Here is a 23,477-nt window from a genome sequence, read left to right on the forward strand (position 1 = left end):
GGTAAGAAAGAGGTGGTTGATATGGTTTAACGTATGGTTTAGGGCGTACTGAACCGTCTGGGATTTCAGCTTGTTGTTCATTGGCTTTCTCAATTACTGGTTTTGTCGCCTTCTCTGGTTCTGGTTGTGGTGGTGGAATAGGATAATCGGAAATGACTGGTATAACAGGTGGCGTAAGTGTTAAACCACTTCTGGTGGCAATTGCTTTGGCTGCCTCATTTCGAGGGTTGGTATTTGTGTCGCTCGGTAAACTCCCTGGCTTTCTTTCACCAATTAACCTTGCTAGGTTACTTACTTCTTGTTCCAAGTTTTAGATAGAAGCTTGTTGGTGTCTGAATGATTGCGAGTTTTGTTCATTAGTTTGTTTTTGAGATGCAACAAACTGTGCTTGGGATTCCATGAGCTTTGTCATCATTTCCTCCAGGTTTGGCTTTTTCTCGCCGGTTTGTGGTAGCTTATTAAGAAAACCAGGTCTTTGCTGATTACTAGGACCTTGTTGGTTATACGAGTTATTTTTGGGCCCATTTGGATTGTAAGGGGTGTTGTAAGGTCGGTTGAAATTATTCCTTGGCGGTTGATAATTATTTTGATAATTATTTCCCGGTCTTTGGTTTATGTAGGAAACATTCTTACTTTGTTCCATCGTTTGCTCAACACCGAAACAATCTTTCGTCAAATGTGGTCCTCCACACTGCTCACAACTGATTCGTATTGATTGAATATCTTTAGTCATCTTTTCCATTCGTCTCTTAAAAGTATCTAACTTTTCGAAAATGGAATCAAAGTCATGGCTAGAATCGGCTCTAGCCGCTTTAGATGAACGAAAAATATCTTTTTCTTGATGCCATTCATGTGAGTGGGAGGCTGTGTTATCAATAATTTTGTGAGCTTCAGTTGCGGTTTTCTTCATGATGGAACCACCAGCTGCTGTGTCGATGTCTTTTCGTGTAGCAATGTCGACACCTTGGTAGAATATTTGTACTATTTGATAAGTGTCTAAACCGTGTTGAGGACATCCTCTCAACAACTTTCTGAATCTTGTCCATGCCTCATATAATGTTTCATTTGGCTTTTGCGCGAACGTAACAATTTCTCCTTGAAGTCTCACGGCTTTAGATGCCGGAAAGAATCTTTTAAGAAATTTTTCAACTAAAACATCCCATGTATCAATCGCTCCTTCAGGTAACGATTCTAACCAATCTTTGGCTTCTCCCTTTAAAGTCCAGGGAAACAACATGAGATAGATCTGTTCATCCTCAACTTCTCTGATTTTAAGTAGAGTACAGATCCTATTAAAGGTTCGAAGATGTTCGTTTGGATCTTCTTTTGGCGTACCACTAAATTGGCATTGATTAGTTACCATGTGTAGGATTTGTCCTTTGATTTCATAATCTGGCGCATTAATGTCTGGTTGAGTAACGGCGTGACTTTGGCCTGTGCGTGTGGCTCTCATTCGATCTTCCATACTTAGAGGTTCCTGATTTTCCATGATTGAATTTGTTGAATCTGAATCACTAGAGGATTCTGATTTAATGGTTTCTTCCTCGACAACCTCTGGTTGAATGATTGGTGGTTCAGGAGGAATAATTAGTGGTTCAGGATCTCTGAATTGTCTTTGAATATCCTTCGGGTGCTCAATGATTGCTTATGGTTCAAAAGTCGGGTTTTTGGAAAGTTGAATCGGCGAGGACGCACGATTAGATGACGATCCTAACAAAAAAATTGTCGCAGTGAGATTAGTTAGATTCCTAGATCGTGTTACAGGTGGTGAACGTATTGGTGATTTTTTCAATTTGTACATTCATTACCTATTCAAAACTGCTTATTTAATTCTACCAATTTATCAAAAACATTTTTTTTTTCGAGATGTTTTTTTTTTTTTTTTTTTTTTTTTTTTTGGTTTTGTGACCTTTTTTTTATTACTTTTATCTTATATAACTTTTTTTTTAGAATGAGAGAAGGAAAAAAAAAATTAAATTTTTTATACCAAGTCACATGAGGAGCTAGTCACAAGTCAACATATTCCATGGACATCAATTACTTCCAAAAAGCTAGTTCCAATGCAGCTTGTATTTTTTTTATTTATATATATACCTTTTTTTTAATAAAAGTAGAAAATGAACTCGGTTTCACACACCTCTAGTGTGTGAAAAAAACGCTAATTGACTGTTCCTTTATGCATAAATGAAAGTATACAAGTCAACAAGCTCAAGGTACAAGAGATCGCGAATTGACTGGTAGATAGGAATGTTGGTTGAATCAAATGCACGTTCGATGGAAAAATAAAATAATAAACCAAATATAGTGGCAGACAAGAGTCACTTGAATTGGACTTTTGAGAAATGATATATTCTCTCAATTGAACAATTGAATGATACCAGATACTTGTGCTGTCAAGTTACCATTACAGTACCATTCACATTACAAAGTCTCAATTACTATTCCCAATTCACAAAAAAAAAAGAAATTGTAAATAGGTCCTATAAACTAGAGAAAAAAAACAATCTTTATGTCCTATAAACTACTTCGAGTCTTTTTTTTTTTAACTTTTATATACTACAAAATCTAACTTAGTTACCCTGTTAGACACCAAAAAGTATCCCCGGCAGCGGCGCCAAAAATTTGATGTGTTTTCTAGGGTGTATGAAACGGTTATCAGTTTTATATTATTTACTACAGGAAATCACCTAAATTAAACTAAAACACAAAATGCAAGTATACCTATCGTGTAATAATATAGCTATGGTAAAGTCCGGGAGGTCGATCCATGGACACTATTATTATGTGCTTTACTAGGTCAATTTAGTTAATTAAGTAATTAAACTAGATTTAGTAATATATACTAATTATAGGTAACATTGGGGGGATTTACCGTTTAACGACCGGTTTGTCTTTTTAACTTTTCTTTTTAATTTAAACAACAAGATAATAAATTTAAACTAGATTATAGTAATGAAGTAAATAAAAATTTCTACGGTAAATAAATATTACTTTAACTAAACGAGATGAAAATACAATAAAAAGAGTATTATGCTTATTTAACTTCCGTAGTTACGATGTTTGACTTTTACTTTTTACTTTTTACCCTGGGTTAATTTTCCTTTGTACCCGTAGAATATTTAATATGTCCACCTGGAGTTGTCCAGTGCAGTCCTATAATTACAAACATCAAATGCGAGTATCCTCGTCATTTTATCTTGTAACCACAGTTAAATATTCTAACTAATTACTATTTAGATGGTTTGACGCGGTTGTCACGTATGTCAATAATTACACCAGTTGTCACTGTATGTAACCCACCTTAATTTTAACTAGTCTTTTAACTTTAATCCATTCACGTGTCCGTTTCAATGAATAATTTACCGTATATATAAATAACCCGTCTTCCGTGTCCGGTCAACGTATATGGTTATTTATGCATATAGTAAATTATAAGTAGTGGTAATTTAACAAGTTGTCACTTAATTATTTTACCATACCCATTAATAGTTAAAACCCCAATCTCCCTGAAGGTCGTTCTTTATCTAAATATTAACCGTTGTACAAATTAAATTAACTCATTTCCTATTTTTAGTCAAACATCATAACTACTTGAGTTAAATAAGCATAATATTAATTTAGCTACTAAACATGGTAGAAAAATAAATAAAACTTACACAAAAGTTCTTAGCTTCCATTAATTCAATGTGGTAGCAAATTTCAAATTCAACACCCGTACAATATTAATTATAACACCCAAACTAATACTTAAAATTTAAACTTCGAAACATACGAACGGAGTAAAAATGAAAATAGTATGGAGTAATATTTTTCTCTGTCTCCTCTCTCTCAGCTCTCCCCCTGACTCCTTTGTCTCCAATATTAATACTCCGTAATTGAGATAAAACTTGGCCCAATATCCCCTTTTTAGTATATCTTCTGATAGTGCAAGTGAACTAGACCCCAATATCCCCTAAATTGTGAAATGGGGATCTTCTTTTTGGTATAATACACTAAAGTAGTCGACATCCACATATTAATGTATATAATACTCCATATAAATAATAATACTCCATATTTCAATGATCACTTTACCGAAGTTTGACCATACTTCAATTCTTTTGTATTGAAAATATGGAAAGTAGTGTCCATTTTTTATATTTAATATTATTTTGGCTTTCTTTTGTGATGTATCATAAATCATCGACTTATATGGATATTTTTGGGGTAGACATTCAAATCAAAGTTTTAGTGCTCTGAGTTACGAACGTCTGGGCTTTAGATTCACCTTTTTTCGAGTTCGGATGATTTAGTTATGATTTTTTTCGTGCTGGCTCGCAAATTTCCATGTTATCAGTTTATGTCAGTGATCTTGTGATTTTTTGACTTGTACTTTGATGAATGATTTAGTTTGCAGCTTAACTCCCTTGTACACTTCACTTCTTCACTTGTACCTATTCATTTATGCTTTAAGAACTTGTACCTTTTGGAGTATAACTTGTACATTGAGCGTATTTGACCGTTTTCTTCATTAATCTTCATTTTCGCACTCCGTCTTCACTTTTATTTATTTGTACAATTACAATGGAAATATAATACAATTACATATGAAAACCTATTATTTAGGAGAGATATTGCGACTAAATATATGTTCATTTTGAGCAATATCAAGTAGCATGCAGTAGTAGTAAGCAGTAACAAGTAAACGAGCAAGTTGTAGATTAGTCCTATTAGCGAATCCTACTCGGCTCAGTCAAGACCCACTAATGCAACCTAATTCCCTACAACCGATGCTCTGATACCAAATGTGACGCCCCGTACAAAACCATCATGTACGAATCGTCAACAACAGGTCCATTACACGGTATAATACTACATGCTGTTTTAAAACTAGTTTTGCATTCATGAAAATATAACGTTTTACAAAAGATAACGTGACACAAAGGTCGTTACAAAGTAATTATTCAAAATAACATAAGTTGCGAATGCAAAATAAAAGTTTCATGATTGAGACATCTCTAAGTAATGCAGCGGAAGTCTAACACAGCGAGTCTGTAACAGCAAGTCTATAACACCAAGACAGCAAGTCTAACAGCAGAAGCAACAACGTCTAAGCACCTGAGAAATACACGCTAAAAAGTTCAACACGAATGTTGGTGAGCTATAGTTTGTATTCAGTAATGTAATGTAGACCACAAGATTTCGTATTCAAAACAGTATGAAAAGTATATGCTTATCCGTGGGAACCCAGTAACTAACTTAACGTAATAATAATACCCCCTAAAAGTACACTTGGCGAGTGCGTATGTTCTTGAAGTATCAAACACCCGTTAAATGCTAGTGCGACTAGCCCGAGTGGGTATGTCAAATCCTATAGATCCATATCTAATATTCGCGTGCACCGGTTCAAAAACCAATGATTAAACGTTACCGTGCTAAGGGGAATCTTTGTACCGTTATATCACCCACACATATATAAAGTTTAAGTACTCGTGTCTAGTATGTAAAATATAAAAAGCGCATGTATTCTCAGTCCCAAAAATAATAAAGTAAAAAGGGAAGCTATAACTCACAGTGAATAAGCAGTAAAAGTCGATATGAAAAGTATGCAGGTAGTAAGTCGGTCCGAAAGGTCGTCAACCTAAGTCAAAGGTCACTAAGTCAGTATTTTGTCCCAAAAGGTTTAAAAGTACGTAAGTAAAGTCCTAAACATCATCATCGTCATCATCATTCGTAAAAGATAAAGTATGTTTTTAACAAGAATAGAGATCGAAACAAAAGGCTGACTTCGGACAGCTGCTATGACCTCTGTACAAAACAAAAAGATGCGTGGTCAGTGGTCAAGGCTCCGTATGTGAGTCCTCTAACCGCTGTCCAATTTCAGAACCTAAATCATCTTCGTTTGACCGTGGCGACGGTTTAAGTGCGAGTAGGTCAGAATTTTTTCAGCACGTAGTTACAAAGGCGTAGTGACTTTCGGAAGGCTATAAATCCTAAACCGTATATCGGATTTAGGCGAGGCCTAAACGAAAAGTCATCTACTCGAAACGAAATTTCTGAAAATCAATTTTTCAGAAGTACAGGAGTCTGATAAGACCCCGAAAAATAGCAAACAAATGCTCTGGTGGGTTTCTTGGTGCTTGATGCTCATCACGGTTCTCATCCTTGATGCTTGTAAGCTTCAAGTGTACAACTCTTTGATGTTTTAGCATCACTTTGACCAAGTTTCAACCATAAACACACAACTAAGAGTAAAAGCTATCATTCTACAAGTTTTGAACATCAAGGTTGCCTCTTTATTGCATAAACCCAATAAAGCTTCAATCTTTGTCCTTTTTACACAAGTTTATGCATCTTCATCATATGTGATGATGAAGACTTGATCTTTATCATCACAACAATCACAAAAAGGTTCCAAGTAAGTGAGATCTACAAAAATAACTTAGATCTCAAGTATTAAGAAAACCCTAAGCTAGAAAGCTTGGATCTTTACAAGATTAATGAGACCATAAGCTAGAAAGCTAAGATCTAATGAAAGTAATGAGACCATAAACTAAAAAGCTAAGATCTTTAACAAAATAATGAAACCCTAAGCTAAAAAGCTTGGATCTTTAATGTTCTTGAAGATCCTTAAAGCAAAAGACTAGATCTTCAAGTTACATGAAGATCATAAACACAAGTTTTGATCTTTATAACAAAATAAAGAAACCATAGGCTAGAAAATCTAGATCTAATAAGTAAATGAAGATTCAAAGCTAGAAATCTTGAATCTTTCATGTTCTTGAAGGATTCAAACCCAAGTTTGAATCTACAAGATATAACAAGATCAAAAAGCTAATAAGCTAGATCCTTTAATGATGATGATGATGATGATGATGTAGACATTAAGAAGAGAAGAAGAAGAAGAATAAGAAAAAAAATCTAAAACTTACACTTTTTAGAGTGAGAAAGACTAGAGAGAGAATTAGAGAGTAAGTGTGTGTAATTTGTGAATGAGATCAAGTGTGAAATGTGAGGAATTAGCATGGTATTTATAGAAGGTGATGGGGTGGCATGGTGGTGGTGGCCGTCGGCCATGGGGGGGACAATGGGGAAAAACTTTTGCTTTTTGGTTAATGATTGTCTAAAGTTGGTGCTTATGTTAGGATCCCATGCAACAATTGTGATTATGGTTAACAAAAATGCTAGTATGTTCCCTCTAATAAATGGGCATTTGTCTTACATTTATATGGGTCATAAACTTATTAAAATTAGGCTAATTAAATAGTCCATTAGCTAGAGTAGGGTGGGCTTGAGTCCAACAAGGTAGAAAGTCCAACAAGACTAACTAGTGAACATAATTAAATTACTAAGCGTAGTTAAGCAACCAAAAGCCCAAGTAATTGTTATTAGAAAATAACAATTAGTATTTCGTAGTCGTAATATTCCAATTACGACAAAAGTTAAACATGTACCAAAACATATAGCTCGTTCTCAACGTCAAGTGACACTAACGGTCGTAAAAGCATTCGAGGATCAAGTTAAGTAACTAAGTACTTAATGGTACATTGTATGGTATAAACAAAGGTAATTAATCATGAAATAAGATCCCAGAATATAATATAGCTCAGTACGCACAAATACGCAGTTTCGCAGAAAGTAACAAGCATAAAAGCAAGTCGAAAAAGTCGGGTCGTTACATTAAGCTAGTATAATATATAATATTATCAATAAAACGAAAGTACACAAAGCTTCTAGGCCATTAAAATATCAGGCCCAATAGTCAACACTAAGAAACAACACGAAGTATTATCACATTACCACACATTGACTTGAACAATTGGTTTTTCTCAAAGTCACGTGGAGAATTGAACTTATCGCTTCCTTTTTTACAGCATGCGACGTTCTTGGTTGTAGTTCCAATGTAAACATTCTTACCCTCAAACAGATTACTAATTCCAAAACAACCCGACTCCTCATCTCCCAAGACAACATGGTTGATCGGAAATTGTTCGTATTCTTCCAGATTCCGATCATCTTCATTAGGGTTTTTCGACGATGACTCATAGTAGAAGTCCAATGAATTATGACTTGATTCATCAGATCCGATTGTACCCAATCCCTCATCGGGGTTTGATTGGGTGTAATATCCCCAATCCGTCTGTTATGTATCCATGATTTCCAACTCATTGTTCGTGTTGGATCTTCTTTGAGGTTAACATATACGCGTTTAGGACCTATAACTAACATGACATTGACATCTATAGGTCCAAGTCTTTTGTGTGAATAAGCACGTTCCTGGTTATGAGATTTTGATTGCAGCCCAATTCAATGTTACAATTATTTGTGTCGTATATCTCACCCCCACCATCCGGCAATTGACCTGAAGGTGCTTTCCTTCCAACACCAAAATGGGACACCCTTGATATTTACCCAAACCAGTCTAGTTGATGACCAATATGACTTATCATATGCTCTAATGTTATTCATCCATTTTTTAAACAAGTGATCTTCCTGATTGAGAACATTCTTTATTAGTTCTTCATTTTCTCCAATAATCACGGTGTCAAGACCCTCACGATATTTGAAAGAGAAACCACTAAGATCTTCAATCTTACTAAGGTTATCAAGCTGGTCCAAGAGTTCAATATTTTTTAGCTCGCCAATTAGAGTTTTCCACATCAGTTCTTGAGTGATTGTATCTCATTGATGGTGATGCTTCTCACTTTTTCATGATTCTGAATCTTCTATTCTTCTCTCTTTAATGTTGGTTTATCACGTAAATCTCCTTTTCTTACTGATAGCATATCCCGCAAGTCATCAATGTCTTCCCACCAATTCTCTAAAGTTTCTGTTGTCACATTATGCATTCTTCATAGGAACATTCTTCATGGGTTCATCCTTATGGGTGGAGTTCTTGGGTTGGCTACCTTCGTCTTGTCTCTTTGGTCTTTCAATAGCTTTGAAGATTCTAATGGGCATGGAGTTGAAACAGATGTTGCTCAAAGAATTAAGAATCCTGTAGGATCTTTGACTCCATTAAACCGTACACAGTTGAATCGTTGGCCACTTTTTAACAGTTTCCCGGCCATGTGGATATCCTTTAGTTCACCATAAGCTTTGAAAGTTCTCCACAAACCAGTCACCTTTCAATTCTCCAGAAAGTTGAAAAACGTGAAAGATGTCCATCAATTTCCATTGTGCCTTGCTCGATGATCCTCATAGCCCTCATTGTACCGATCTCGATGAGATGACCCGTCCTAATACATAAGGACGAATACAATAACATATGGTTACATTGCGAGGTATTTGACCTCTACATGATACATTTTACAAACATTGCATTCGTTTTAAAAGACAAACTTTCATTTCATCGAAAGTTGACAGGCATGCATACCATTTCATAATATCCAAACTATGAATGACCTAATCTGTCATTTACTTAATAATAATCTTTATTGAACTCAACAACTTGAATGCAACGTCTTTTGAAATATGCCATGAATGACTCCAAGTAATATCTTTAAAATAAGCGAATGCACAGCGGAAGATTTCTTTAATACCTGAGAATAAACATGCTTTCAAGTGTCAACCAAAAGGTTGGTGAGTTCATTAGTTTATCATAATCATTCATTTTCATCATTTTAATAGACCACAAGATTTCCAGATATTTAATTGTACACGTAACCCGAGTACAAAATAATACGTGTAACCCGCGAATTAAAAATCATTCATATGGTGAACTCTTGATAATCGAACTAACAGGATGCATATATAATATCCCCATCATTTCGGGACTCTCATCGGATATGATAATCGAAGTACTAAAGCATTCGTAACCCGAATGGGACGTGTCAAGGTCCATAGATCTATCTTTAGGATTCGCGTCAATTAAGGGCCATTTCCCTAATTCTTAGGCTACCAAGCTAAAAAGGGGCATATTCGATTCGATAATCCAACCATAGAATGTAGTTTCGATTACTTGTGTCTATTTCGTAAAACATTTATAAAACAACGCATGTATTCTCAGTCCCAAAAATATATATAAAAAGGGAGTAATGAAACTCACAATACTGTATTTTGTAGTAAAAATACATATGACAACATTGAACAAATGAAAGATTGGCCTCGGATTCATGAACCTATATTAAGTATATATATTCATATATTGGTCAATATCTGTCTAACAATTTAGGTCAGGTCATAGTGTATCACAATTCTAATGCTCGAGATTATCATGCAAAAGTCAACAAAAGTCAATTTAACCCAAAATGATTTACAAAATCTATACATGTTTATTATATAACTTAAATATTCGTCTTATATATTTAAATATATTTATCAGGTTTTATTAAAGTAAATAATAAAAGTCATTTATTAAAATATATATATGATAAAAATATAGTTCTATATATCTTAAGTAACAAAATTTATAAAGCTCACTTAATATCATAAAAATATAGTGGTATGTATTATAAATGTAATTATATTACGTGTGATAAAAATATCTTTGTATCACATATTTATTTGATAATAATATTAATAATAATAATGAGTAAAAGTTGTATTATTTTGTGATAATAATAATATTAATTATAATAATAACAATATTTATATTTACTAATGATAATAATAATTTTGATAATTAATAATGATCTTTTATAATAATACTAATGTCATAATAATAATATTACTAATAATGATAAAAATATTATAATCATGTTAATGATAATAATAATATTAATAATATTGTTGTTATTAATAATACTAATAATAATAGAAATGATAATTTAAATGAAAATATAAGTTTTAAGATTTATAATGATATTTTCTAACAACTACGATAATTATAATAATAACGATACTTTTTAATATTAACTGTAGTAATAATAATATTTTATATAAATAATAATTCTATTCAAAATAATAATTTTTAATAATAATAATACTAAAATGATTATGATATTTTATAATAACAGTGATATTTCTATTTAAAAATAATAATTTTAATAAAAATGATGATTTTAATATTAATGATACTTTTAATAATAATAATGACGATAAAAATAATAAATGATAGTTTTGATAAAAGTATTAATTATTTTAATAATAATAATAATAATCATAATAATCATAATAATAATAATAATAATAATAATAATAATAATAATAATAATAATAATAATAATAATAATAATAATAATAATATTAGTATTATTGATTATTAGATAATAATAATAATAACGATAATAACGACGATAACGATAACGATAAAGATAACGATAACGATAATAATAATCATTTTAACAATAATACTTAAAATTATAGATAATTCAATTGACGATATCTTTTAATTCGTTCATCGAAATCATACGCTTTCTAAATGAAAAGTTATTAATTTTTCGTAAGCTTTCCAACGACATGCATATCATATACCTTATTTCAATAGCATATGTATTAAATTCATGATCTATCATAGACTATTTAATGACGAAATTTAACATACAAGCATGCATAATCATATCTACTCGAGCACTAGTCAGGGATACACTATTACTATATAAAAGATAAGATATGAATGCTCACGTATCAATATTGTGATTCAATATTGCAGGAAAGTACGTAGACGCAGCGAAAATGATAAACACTAGTTTGACTTCACGAGCATACCCCCGAACATTATCCATAACCTCCATAGCTATAACCCGTAATTTCCTTAGCTTTAACCCGCTCGAAAAACTTGTTTGAAATGACTCGAACATAACCTCGTCGTAGTATTTTATGTATAATACTAATAATAATAATACTAGTACTACTAATAATATGTTTGGATTAATAATAATAATTAATAATAAAATAAATAGGAAGTAATATAGAGATCAGAGGGAGAGATTGAATCTGTGTGTGTAAATCGAACTGAACACGATCGAATTTAAAGACATTTGCTGGTAACTCTCCTCATGCGATCGCATGAGAATATCATGGGGATGTCATGCGATCGCATGAGCCCCTTGGACAGCTAAGGTTCCTTGTTTTACTCTGTCGACACTCGATTTTTATTATTATATATATAATATATTTAATTTATATAATTAATTATATATTATATAATATTTACATACATTGTTAGTTTGTAAATTTTGTCCCGATGACTCGTACATTGTCACTCGACTTATGCCCTAGTTCCGGTTTTTCGAACGTCCTTTCGTACGCTTAGAAAACTTGTACTTTACGTTTCGTGGCGTGTACCTTTATCAATAATTAGACTTAATCATCAACAGATTATATTACCCAAAGTATAACATTTACATTTGAGTGTTGAGGTCATTTGCTTCTATAAATCAATGCCTCGTTATTTATCAAAGTATATTTAATGATATGATTTTAAATCCAAAACGTTTTATGAATTATTTTATTTTATCACTTTGTAAAATATAAATATATTTTCATTTAGAAATATAAACTTATATATTTTAGAAATATTTATTTACTAATATAATATTTAGTTTTTCAAGACTAATTATACTTCAAAGTTCGTTTTATAAAATTCAAACTCGTTTAAATAATAAAAGTTATTATATCAAATAATTTTTTTTAATATAATGAAAGTTAAATAATTAATTTATCAAGGGACACGAGGCAATCAATGTAAAGCATGCTTTTGAAAATTAAACGGGAATATCCACTAACTTTTGTCTATCGATAAATGACACTTTGTTCTTATTGAAAATCAACTTTACCAATTATTCCGAATATCGTTAAAAAGAACAGATTTCTTAAATCATAGTGGACCTTACTACAGAGACTCGTAATCATATTTCAATGTATCTGATAAATCGATCATTTGATATTATCTTCTAATTCCATCGATAAACATATTGAAACAAATACGTTCATGTAAAGTATTATACGTTTAATACTTTGTTAATATTCTCAAGTTATAATATATATACAGATATATATATATATATATATATATATATATATATATATATATATATATATATATATATATATATATACATATTCATATCCAATTAAATAATGGTTCGTGAATCGTCGAAATCTGGTCAAGGTTAAATGAATATACGAACACAGTTTAAAATTCTTGAGATTTAACTTAACCAACTATACTTATCGTGTCGAAATAATATAAAGATAGAGTTTAAATTTGATCGAAAATTTTCAGGTTGTCACACTCGATCCATTGCCCTGAATCCCTGTTTGAAGTTCCTACTAATATAATATTTAGTTTTTCAAGACTAATTATACTTCAAAGTTCGTTTTATAAAATTCAAACTCGTTTAAATAATAAAAGTTATTATATCAAATAATTTTTTTTAATATTATGAAAGTTAAATAATTAATTTATCAAGGGACACGAGGCAATCAATGTAAAGCATGCTTTTGAAAATTAAACGGGAATATCCACTAACTTTTGTCTATCGATAAATGACACTTTGTTTTTATTGAAAATCAACTTTACCAATTATTCCGAATATCGTTAAAAAGAACAGATTTCTTAAATCATAGTGGACCTTACTACAGAGACTCATAATCATATTTCAATGTATCTGATAAATCGATCATTTGATATTATCTTCTAATTCCATCGATAAACATATTGAAACAAATACGTTCATGTAAAGTATTATACGTTTAATACTTTGTTAATATTCTCAAGTTATAATATATATATACAGATATATATATATATATATATATATATATATATATATATATATATATATATATATATATATACATATTCATATCCAATTAAATAATGGTTCGTGAATCGTCGAAATCTGGTCAAGGTTAAATGAATATACGAACACAGTTTAAAATTCTTGAGATTTAACTTAACCAACTATACTTATCGTGTCGAAATAATATAAAGATAGAGTTTAAATTTAATCGGAAATTTTCGGGTTGTCACACTCGATCCATTGCCCTGAATCCCTGTTTGAAGTTCCTACATGCATGAAACTCCCCCCCCCCCCCTCTCTCTATTTTCTCTCTCACACATCTCTCTTCTAACATTTCTTGAAAACAATCTCAATATAATTTTTGTTAGATTTAACATATGTTTATTAAATCATTTTCAAATATCACTTAACTTCCTTTAATAACTCATTGTCACGTCAACGTCATATTTTTACTTCCTCGAAAAAAATTTCAAAGCTAAATAAAAACCGAATCACTATAATTCTTTAAATACTTCTATACTTCTATACTTAGAACAACTATAATTAAATTTAAAACTAAAAACACTCTTATGATTATTAATAGTATTGATCTTATGGCTCACAGTTTGATTGTAACACCCGATTGGAGTCAAGATGAACAAACGTGATGAATGAAAAACGGTCATTTGAGAATCTTCATAAAAGGTTTTCTGATTAAAGGGCGGAAAAGATTTTCATATCGGAGGGCAAGAACGTTATCATTCGGTGGACACTTAACCATTATTAAATCTATCCTAAGTAGCTACTGTTATACTTCTGATCTCTTTCGTACTCTAGCTTGTATCATTAATATACTTGAGAGTTTTCGCCGTCAATTTTTTTTAGGGCGCGTTAGGTGATTATTTTACAATAGATTGGATTGATTATAAGTCAAAATTATCTTCTTATGTGCACGGGGGTCTTAACACCGAGTCCTTAAAACGCATAAACTTGGACCTTCTTGGGAAATGATGGTGACGTTCCTAGGTAACACGAGAGGCTTTTTTGGTTCGGGCTATAAAAAACATTTATGAGAGGGGGGATGAGTTAGGGTTTACTGTTTTTCATAGTTTTGAAGATACAAAGGATCTTAGTTTAACATCATAAATACCGAATCTAAATTATCTAATATTGGCAAAGACTTTTGCAACTCTTTTGAGCTTCAGTTAAGGAATGGTAGTTACTTTCAGTTCTGGTTCGACAACTGGTGGGAAATTAACGGTTATGTTATCTGTAATACCCCCCAAATAGGGCCGGGGGTGAATATGACTTTTCCAATATCATCACACAGTTATATAAACGAGAACGACTTTAAATGAGACGTTTAATAAAATCAATAATTTAATTTGCAGCGGGAAATGAAATGTTTTACATGGTAAACCCAAATGTGATAAATGTTTAACAAATGCTAAAATATAAATAATGTGGACTCCAATGCAACATCAAGTAAGCAACATAGGGCAGCACATAAGCTATTTTTCACCTAAGACAAACATGCTTAAAATGTCAACACAATGGTTGAGTGAACATCATAGGTTTAATAGTTAATAAGTTTAGACCACAAGATTTATTTCAAAACATCAAAATATTCAATATGCCATGAGTTATAATATCGAGCTAAACATTAACCCCTGACACTGTACGGGTGTCGGTAATCATTATTATGTACCCCCTTGACGATCGGTCAATGGGTAGAGACGTCGCTCTCAATATGCCTACTCACAATAATTAAGCTTGCAACATTTTAATTCCAGCAATTAACGATATTATGGCGGGGATTTGCATGTAAAGATATAATCTATACAAGTTAACAAAAGTCTCATGAAGTTGCATATCAAAAAGTTTTGGCACTTGTGTCTAAATTGTAAATCATTTAAAAGTAAGCATGTGTCTCACCCCAAGATTTATAAAATACAATAAAATATGTAAAAAAAAAAGGGCTATGAGTTCACCTTAGTAGCACAGAAGAGTTATTCCACAAGAGAAATGAATTGAACGGAAGAACGTAATCAGGATCTCAACCTAGAGATAAAATGTACGACCAGATGTTGTCTAATAGACATAAGTATAGTAACTATACTAATGATAATGGTTTTCTAAAATAAATTCCATTTTAGGAAAGGTTACTATTTATGGAAAGTTTCCACTTTTAGTAACTTTCCAATTATAGAAAGTTCGGGCTATAATCTTTAGCAAGACGCTGTACAAGTTTCTCAAATCTCGTTGTTATCATACAAGTCACTCTGATGATCAGTTGTTACCGGGCGCCCAAGATTCTTGACCAGGATCTATGTCTTGGCATTCGAAATCCACAAGCGGTTCCCATAAGGCAACAAGGACCACCCTAGGCCATATGTAGCGGTGAGGTTCGTATATAGTGCACGTTATCTTTATTATAACCTTCACATATTATAGGTGTACAAACTTTTATTAAATAGCTAAGTTAATTATATATATTTAGTTACTATTAGTATTATATAACTATTAATAGTTTTATAATTATATATGCATTATTATTCAAGCTATAATTACGATCTTATGACTTGGATTAATTAATATTTATAATACTAATCACTATCATGCAATATATATATATATATATATATATATATATATATATATATATATATATATATATATATATATATATATATATATATATATATATAACATAATTGGTTATATTATTTGTTATTTAATTTACAAGATACTTATTAATATAGCACTTTATTAATCCAATATAATCCATACATACCTAAATAATTAAGTAAATACCTAATAATCATATACATAAGTAGAAAAATTTAAGAAAATATATTTATTACAATTTTGTATTTATATTTGTTTTTATTCTTGATTTAATCACAAAAAAAGTTTAATTCTACATAAAATACTAAATAAACCTAAATAATTATTTTTATAATTTTTATAAGTTTATTACAGTTTAATAACCTGTAGAAAAATATTTATAAAAAGATTTATTTATTTTTACATTTATTTTCTTATTTACCTTGTATTTACATAATAATAGAGTTTAATTATATAATAATTATTAATTCCACCCATAAATTAATTTTAATAATTTTCTCAGATCTAGAAAAAGTTTATAAACTCAGAAAAATTATTTATTTATTTCTATTTGCTATATATATTTTTATTACAAATTTCACCTTGTTTCTATTATTAAATAACACATAATTCGAATTTAATTTTTTATAAATTATATTCTGAACTAAATAATTAAATTAAATATCATACTTTACTAGAAAAATATTTGTATAAATTAAATAGCCTTTTTCTTATTTTTTTTTATAAATATATGTGTATACCGTATATATATATATATATATATATATATATATATATATATATACATAAAACTATTTTAATTAAATAAAATATTAAATCGAATTATTAATCAGTAAAATTATTTTTCCTAGATCTCATATTACTTATTAGTAATTAACATGCATAATTTATAATTTATTAAACTCAATACATATTATTATATATATATATATATTCGGCTGAATGTAAAAGACAAACAAATTAATAAAAATTGTTAAATCAACTCATAAATCTAAAAAATTAATTTTTATAAAACTTATTAATCATGAATCTAATTATCATGTATTTAGAAAAATTTTATGAAGTGAAAAATATTTTATTTGTTTTTGGTTTGGGGTTCGGCCGAAAAAAACAAGAAAAAGAAAAAGAAACCAAAAAAAAGAAAGAAAAAGAAGAAAAGAAAACTCACAATTTTTCTAGGATTTTGAGAGCTCCCAAAAATTTGATGTAAATATTATGAGGGATTAAAGCCTATTTATAGATTTTAATTACTTGGAGAGCAAGAAAAATACAATTTAATTAATTAATTAAAAAAATTCCTTTTTTATTTTCGGTCGACCTAGGCCTTTTTATTATTTTTTTATTTTTTTATTAAATGGAACAATCTAGAATATCTTGTATTTTATTTTATTTTATTTAATTATCATAATTTATTATATATCTATATATATATTTCGGTATATATATACATATATTTTTTATATTTAATTTACAAATTTACATTTGTAACCCATTACTTAATCATTTTATATATTTACTCATAATTATATTTTATTTACATTTTATTTACATTAATATAGATTATATACATTTTAAATACATAGTATATACATTTAATAATAATAATAATAATATTATTAGGGTTAGGGTTTGGGTTAGGGTTTAGTTCATTAATTACGAGTATTAATTACTTCATTTAATACGTACGGATAACAACCCTAATAATAATGTACGAAACAACAATGGAACCTTAGGGGCATTATAGTCATTACAGAGTGGAAAAATGAGGGTTGTTATAGTACATCCCAGTTAATTTAAACTTCGTCCTGAAGTTTCAGGAAGACTTCTCTGATGTATCAGCAATTGGAAAAAGATGAGGATATTTCTGCTTCATCTGGTCTTCACGTTCCCAGGTATACTCGGGGCCTCTTCGTGAATTCCAACGGATATTAACAATAGGAATAGAGCTTTGTTTCAAGCCTTTAACCTCACAATCCATAACCTCTATCGGTTCTTCAACAAAATGCATTTTATCATCAACGCGGATATTATCCAATGGAATAACAAGTGTATCATCAGCAAGACACTTTTTAAGATTTGAGACATGAAATACATCATGCACATTATTAAGCTCAGTGGGTAATTCTAATCGATATGCCACAGGACCAACTCTTTCAATAATCTTGAAAGGTCCAACATAACGTGGACTTAATTTGCTTCGCTTACCAAAACGAATGACGCCCTTCCAAGGGGATACTTTCAACATGACTTTATCACTAACTTGGAATTCTAAATCTTTCCGACGTTTATCAACATATTTTGTCAGCTGCGGGCAGTTTCTAATCGTTTCTTAATCTGAACGATCTTTTCGGTAGTTTCATGAATGATTTCGGGACCAGTTAACTGTCTGTCCTCTAATTCATCCCAAGACAATGGGGATCTATATTTTTGTCCGTATAAGGCTTCAAAAGGTGCAGCCTTAATACTTGAGTGATAGCTGTTATTGTAAGAAAATTCAACTAAAGGCAAGTGTCTATCCCAACCTTTGCCAAAATCGATAACACAAGCGCGTAGCATATCTTCCAACATTTGAATGGTTCATTCACTTTGACCATCAGTTTGTGGATGATAAGCTGTACTCATGTCGAGTTGAGTTCCAAGAGCAGATTGTAAAGTTTTCCAGAATCTAGAAACAAATCGACTGTCGCGATCAGAAATGATTGAGATAGGAACTCCATGACGTGAGACAATATCATTGATATAGAGTTGTGATAATTTCTCCATCTTGTCGGTTTCCTTGATCGGTAAGAAATGTGCAGATTTTGTAAGATGATCAACTATGACCCAGATAGTATCATTGCCGTTTGAAGTCTTGGGAAACTTAGTAACGAAATCTATAGTGATACATTTCCACTTCCACTGCGGAATATCCGGCTGTTGAAGCAAACTAGACGGCCTTTGATGCTCGGTCTTAACTTTTAAACAAGTAAGGCACTTGCTCACATAATCAGCAATGTCAGACTTTAGATTAAGCCACCAATAGAATTCTTTCACATCGTGATACATTTACTGGAGCCTGGGTGAATAGAATATCCAGTCTTATGCGCTTCATCCAAGACTAGTTCTCGAAGATTTCTGAAAATTGAGACCCAGATTCGATTATTGAAATACCTTGTTCCGTTTACCTTGAGTTCCAGTTATTTTTCGAGACCTTTCAGTCCCTCAAGTTGGACATTTTCTTCTTTCAATTCCTCAAGTTGTGCTTCACGAATTTGAGATGTAAGATCTGTACGAATACATATATTTAAAGCACGAACTCAGATCGGTTTGGCACGAACTCGGATCGGTTTGGCACGATCCTTTCTACTAAGGGCATCGGCTACTACATTCGCCTTTCCAGGATTATATCAAAGTTCATAATCATAGTCATTTAATAACTCAATCCAACGCCTCTGCCTCATGTTTAATTGCTTCCAATCAAAGATATGTTGAAGACTTTTATGATCGGTATACATCGTGATTCTAACCCCATAGAGGTAATGTCTCCACATCTTTAGTGCAAATACCACGGCTCCTAATTCCAGGTCATGTGTGGTATAGTTCTTCTCATGTTTCTTCAACTGTCTAAATGCATAGGCAATAACCTTTTCACGTTTCATCAAAACACATCCGAAACCTTGATTCGAGGCATCACAATAGACTACAAAATCTTCAGTACCTTCAGGTAATGACAGAATCGGGGCTGTGGTCAATTTATCCTTTAGAATCTTGAAAATAGATTCCTGTTCTTCGGACCACTCAAACTTCTTCCCCTTATGAGTTAGCTTGGTAAAAGGTTTAGCTAGAATAGAAAAATCATTGATGAACCTTCGGTAATAACCAGCAAGTCCCAAAAATTGGCGAATATGTTTCGCACTCTTAGGCACTTCCCAGTTTTGGATAGCGGTGATTTTTGCCGGATCGACATGTATTCCTTTACTATTAACTACATGTCCGAGAAATTGTACAGTTCGTAGCCAAAATTCACACTTGGAGAACTTAGCATACAGTTGTTCCTTCTTTAAGAGCTCTAGAATCAATCGCAAGTGTTGCTCATGCTCCTTCTTGCTCTTGGAGTAGATTATAATGTCATCGATAAAGACGATCACGAACTTGTCAAGATATGGTTTGCATACACGGTTCATAAGATCTATGAATACAGCAGGAGCATTGGTTAAACCAAAAGGCATGACAAGAAACTCATAATGTCCGTAATGAGTTCGGAAAGCAGTCTTAGAAACATCAGCTTCTTTGATTCTCAGTTGATGATAACCGGACCTAAGATCAATCTTCGAGTAGATGCTTGATCCTTACAGTTGGTCAAACAGGTCATCAATGCGCGGAAGTGGGTAACGATTCTTGATGGTTGGCTTTTTGAGTTCACGGTAATCAATACACATCCTCAACGTACCATCTTTCTTCTTGACGAAAAGTACAGGTGCTCCCCACGGAGACGAACTAGGGCGAATAAAAAGTTTTTCCAAAAGTTCTTGGAGTTGGTTAGATAATTCTTTCATCTCTGGTGAAGCTAAGCGGTATGGTGCTTTTGCAATAGGTGCAGCACCAGGGGTCAGATCAATCTGAAACTCAACCTGTCGTTGGGGAGGGAGACCAGGGAGTTCTTCAGGAAATACTTCAAGAAAAGTCTCTCACTACCGGTACATCTTCAATGCATTTTTCTTCCGATTCGACTTCCTTAACATGAGCCAAAATGGCTTGGTATCCCTTCATTAGATACTTGCGGGTCTTGATGCAAGAGATGATGTTGAGTTTGGAACCACTCATCTCCCCTTGAACAATTAAGGTTTCCCCATTCTCAAGAGGTATGTTAATGGTTTTCTCATAGCACATGATTGAAGCTCTTAATGGGCGTAACCAATCCATCCCTACGACTACATCAAAGCTCCATAATTCAACTGGCAATAGGTCGATCTTAAAGTGTTTGTCGGCTAAAACCAAATCACAGTTTTTATACACATTGTCTACTTTCATAACCTTACCATTTGCTACTTCTACAAGACGCTTAATTTCTAAGGCTTGTGGTTTTTCAGTGAATAAGGCACAAAATTCAGTAGACACATAACTTCTATCAGCACCAGAATCGAATAAAACAGTAGCATAGAAGTTGTTAACAAGAAACGTACCCGTAATCACTTCATCATCATCACGGGCTTCTTCAGTAGTCATCACAAACGCCCAACTTTTAGCATTAGAATTTCCCGTGTTACTCTTTTTCTTTGGACACTGGTTGCGGAAATGCCCTTTTTCACCACAGTCATAGCATGTAGGAACGATTGCGTTGGCTTTAGTTGCAGGAGTATCCGTTGGAGGAACTGCTGTGACGACCCGGAAATTTCCGAACAAATTTAAACTTAACCTTTTATGATTTCGAGATAAGCAAAGTCTGTTAGATTGAATCTCAAAGATTTTGAAACTATTTCTTATATCCATTTGACCTTTGACTATTCCCGATGATTCACGAACAATTATTTATAAATAAATATGTATATACATAGATAATGTGAGTATATGTATTAAATTGAAATTATAAAATATAATTTAAAAATAAGGATTAAATATATAAATTAAGATACAAAATAATTAAGTATTAATTTGAAATGAAGCTATATAAAAATCTAGATGATTTTTGTACATAATTGTTAATTGTATGTATATTACGACGTATAAATATTAAATATTCAATATATGTAACACATAATTATTAGTGAATACTAAATTATAATATTAATATATTTAATTACAATCTAGAAATATGAATGTTGTATTATTTACTTTCATTATTAATATTAGTATTAAAATTAATATTAACATTAGTATATCATTATTTAATATAATTGATACATCTAATTTGTGATATCATTTGATTAGTAGTAAAATTATAATTGTAAGTTATTATTATTATTATCTTTATCAATATAATTATTATAATTATTATTAAAAATAATACAAATTATTAATAGTATTATTAATAATAACATTATAAACACTATTGTAACTATTAGTATTATTATCTTAAATATTATTATGATAATTATCATTATCTGTACTTATATGCTATTATTATTAATAATATTTCAGTATTTTATGAATTATTATTATTATTATTAATATTAAACAAATATACAAAAGATTATATACAGAGAATTGGAATCAAATCTGTTACATGTAACTATCTAACTATGTTTAATTTGTCCTTCAATCACTAAACTAGTACAAATTACGAATTCAATCACAGATCAAACCAAAATCAGTTACATATCACAATCAAACTTTATTTAGTTTTGTTTTCTGCCTCTCTGATCTTGTTACATATCAAAATCATTACGTACAGAATCTGCTCCAATCTAAAATGTTGATCTCACTACAGAACGAAATGGGTTGCAGGTCACTATCCAGTTTTAAATTTTTCTCTTGGCTTCATTTTTCATTCGATTCTTCCTGTCTCTAATTTGTTATCCGTCAACTTCAACTCAATTAACAAACAAAGATTGTTACCCATTGCTACCATTACTTTTATTTATTCCTTGACCTTAATCTATGCTTGTCGACTGCATTCTGTTAGACATCGGATTCAATCACTACACAACAAATGACGATCGAATCTTAATGCTGTAGTAATTGATAATTAACATATTATATATACATTGTTGCAATTGAGATTGAAAAAGTGGGAGAAAAATTAAGATACATACATATATTACTTACACTCAAACCTTTACAGAGAGATATTTAAGAATCACCATCGAAGGCAACCATTCACTTCACACCATAAAAATGGCACTCACTTAATCCCATGAATGAGATCACAACCATGAATAACCCTTTTTGATTTTCTATTTTTCTGAGTTGATCGACCAAACAACTCATAGAACACCCATAACCTTAACAACACCACTTCACCACCCTTATTTCTTTTTATACCTATTCGAAGACAGCCAAAACCACTGCCACCTATCAAACCGTTTATCTCGTCTGTTTCGTTTTCAACTAACCACCCCAGCCAATGATTTCCCCGTGAGCAGCAACTAGGTATATAAACATTATAAGGTTTTATATATTAAAGAAAGGTTATAGAAGGAAGCATACCTAGTTGTTTTGAAACCACATACACTCAATTTAAATTCAATTTAAATATGTAGAGCTAGTGAGCTGTAGTTCCTCTTT

General features: G+C 31.3%; 1 non-coding gene across 1 annotated transcript; it reads left to right on the forward strand.

Moving 5' to 3' along the window:
- Window positions 1–998: 998 nt before the first annotated feature.
- LOC139865345 (small nucleolar RNA R71) lies at window positions 999–1,105 on the forward strand. Its single transcript, XR_011764871.1, has one exon. It is a non-coding gene; the product is annotated as a small nucleolar RNA R71 (small nucleolar RNA).
- Window positions 1,106–23,477: the final 22,372 nt, after the last annotated feature.

Source organism: Rutidosis leptorrhynchoides, chromosome 8, assembly GCF_046630445.1.
Source record: "Rutidosis leptorrhynchoides isolate AG116_Rl617_1_P2 chromosome 8, CSIRO_AGI_Rlap_v1, whole genome shotgun sequence".
NCBI lineage: Eukaryota > Viridiplantae > Streptophyta > Magnoliopsida > Asterales > Asteraceae > Rutidosis > Rutidosis leptorrhynchoides.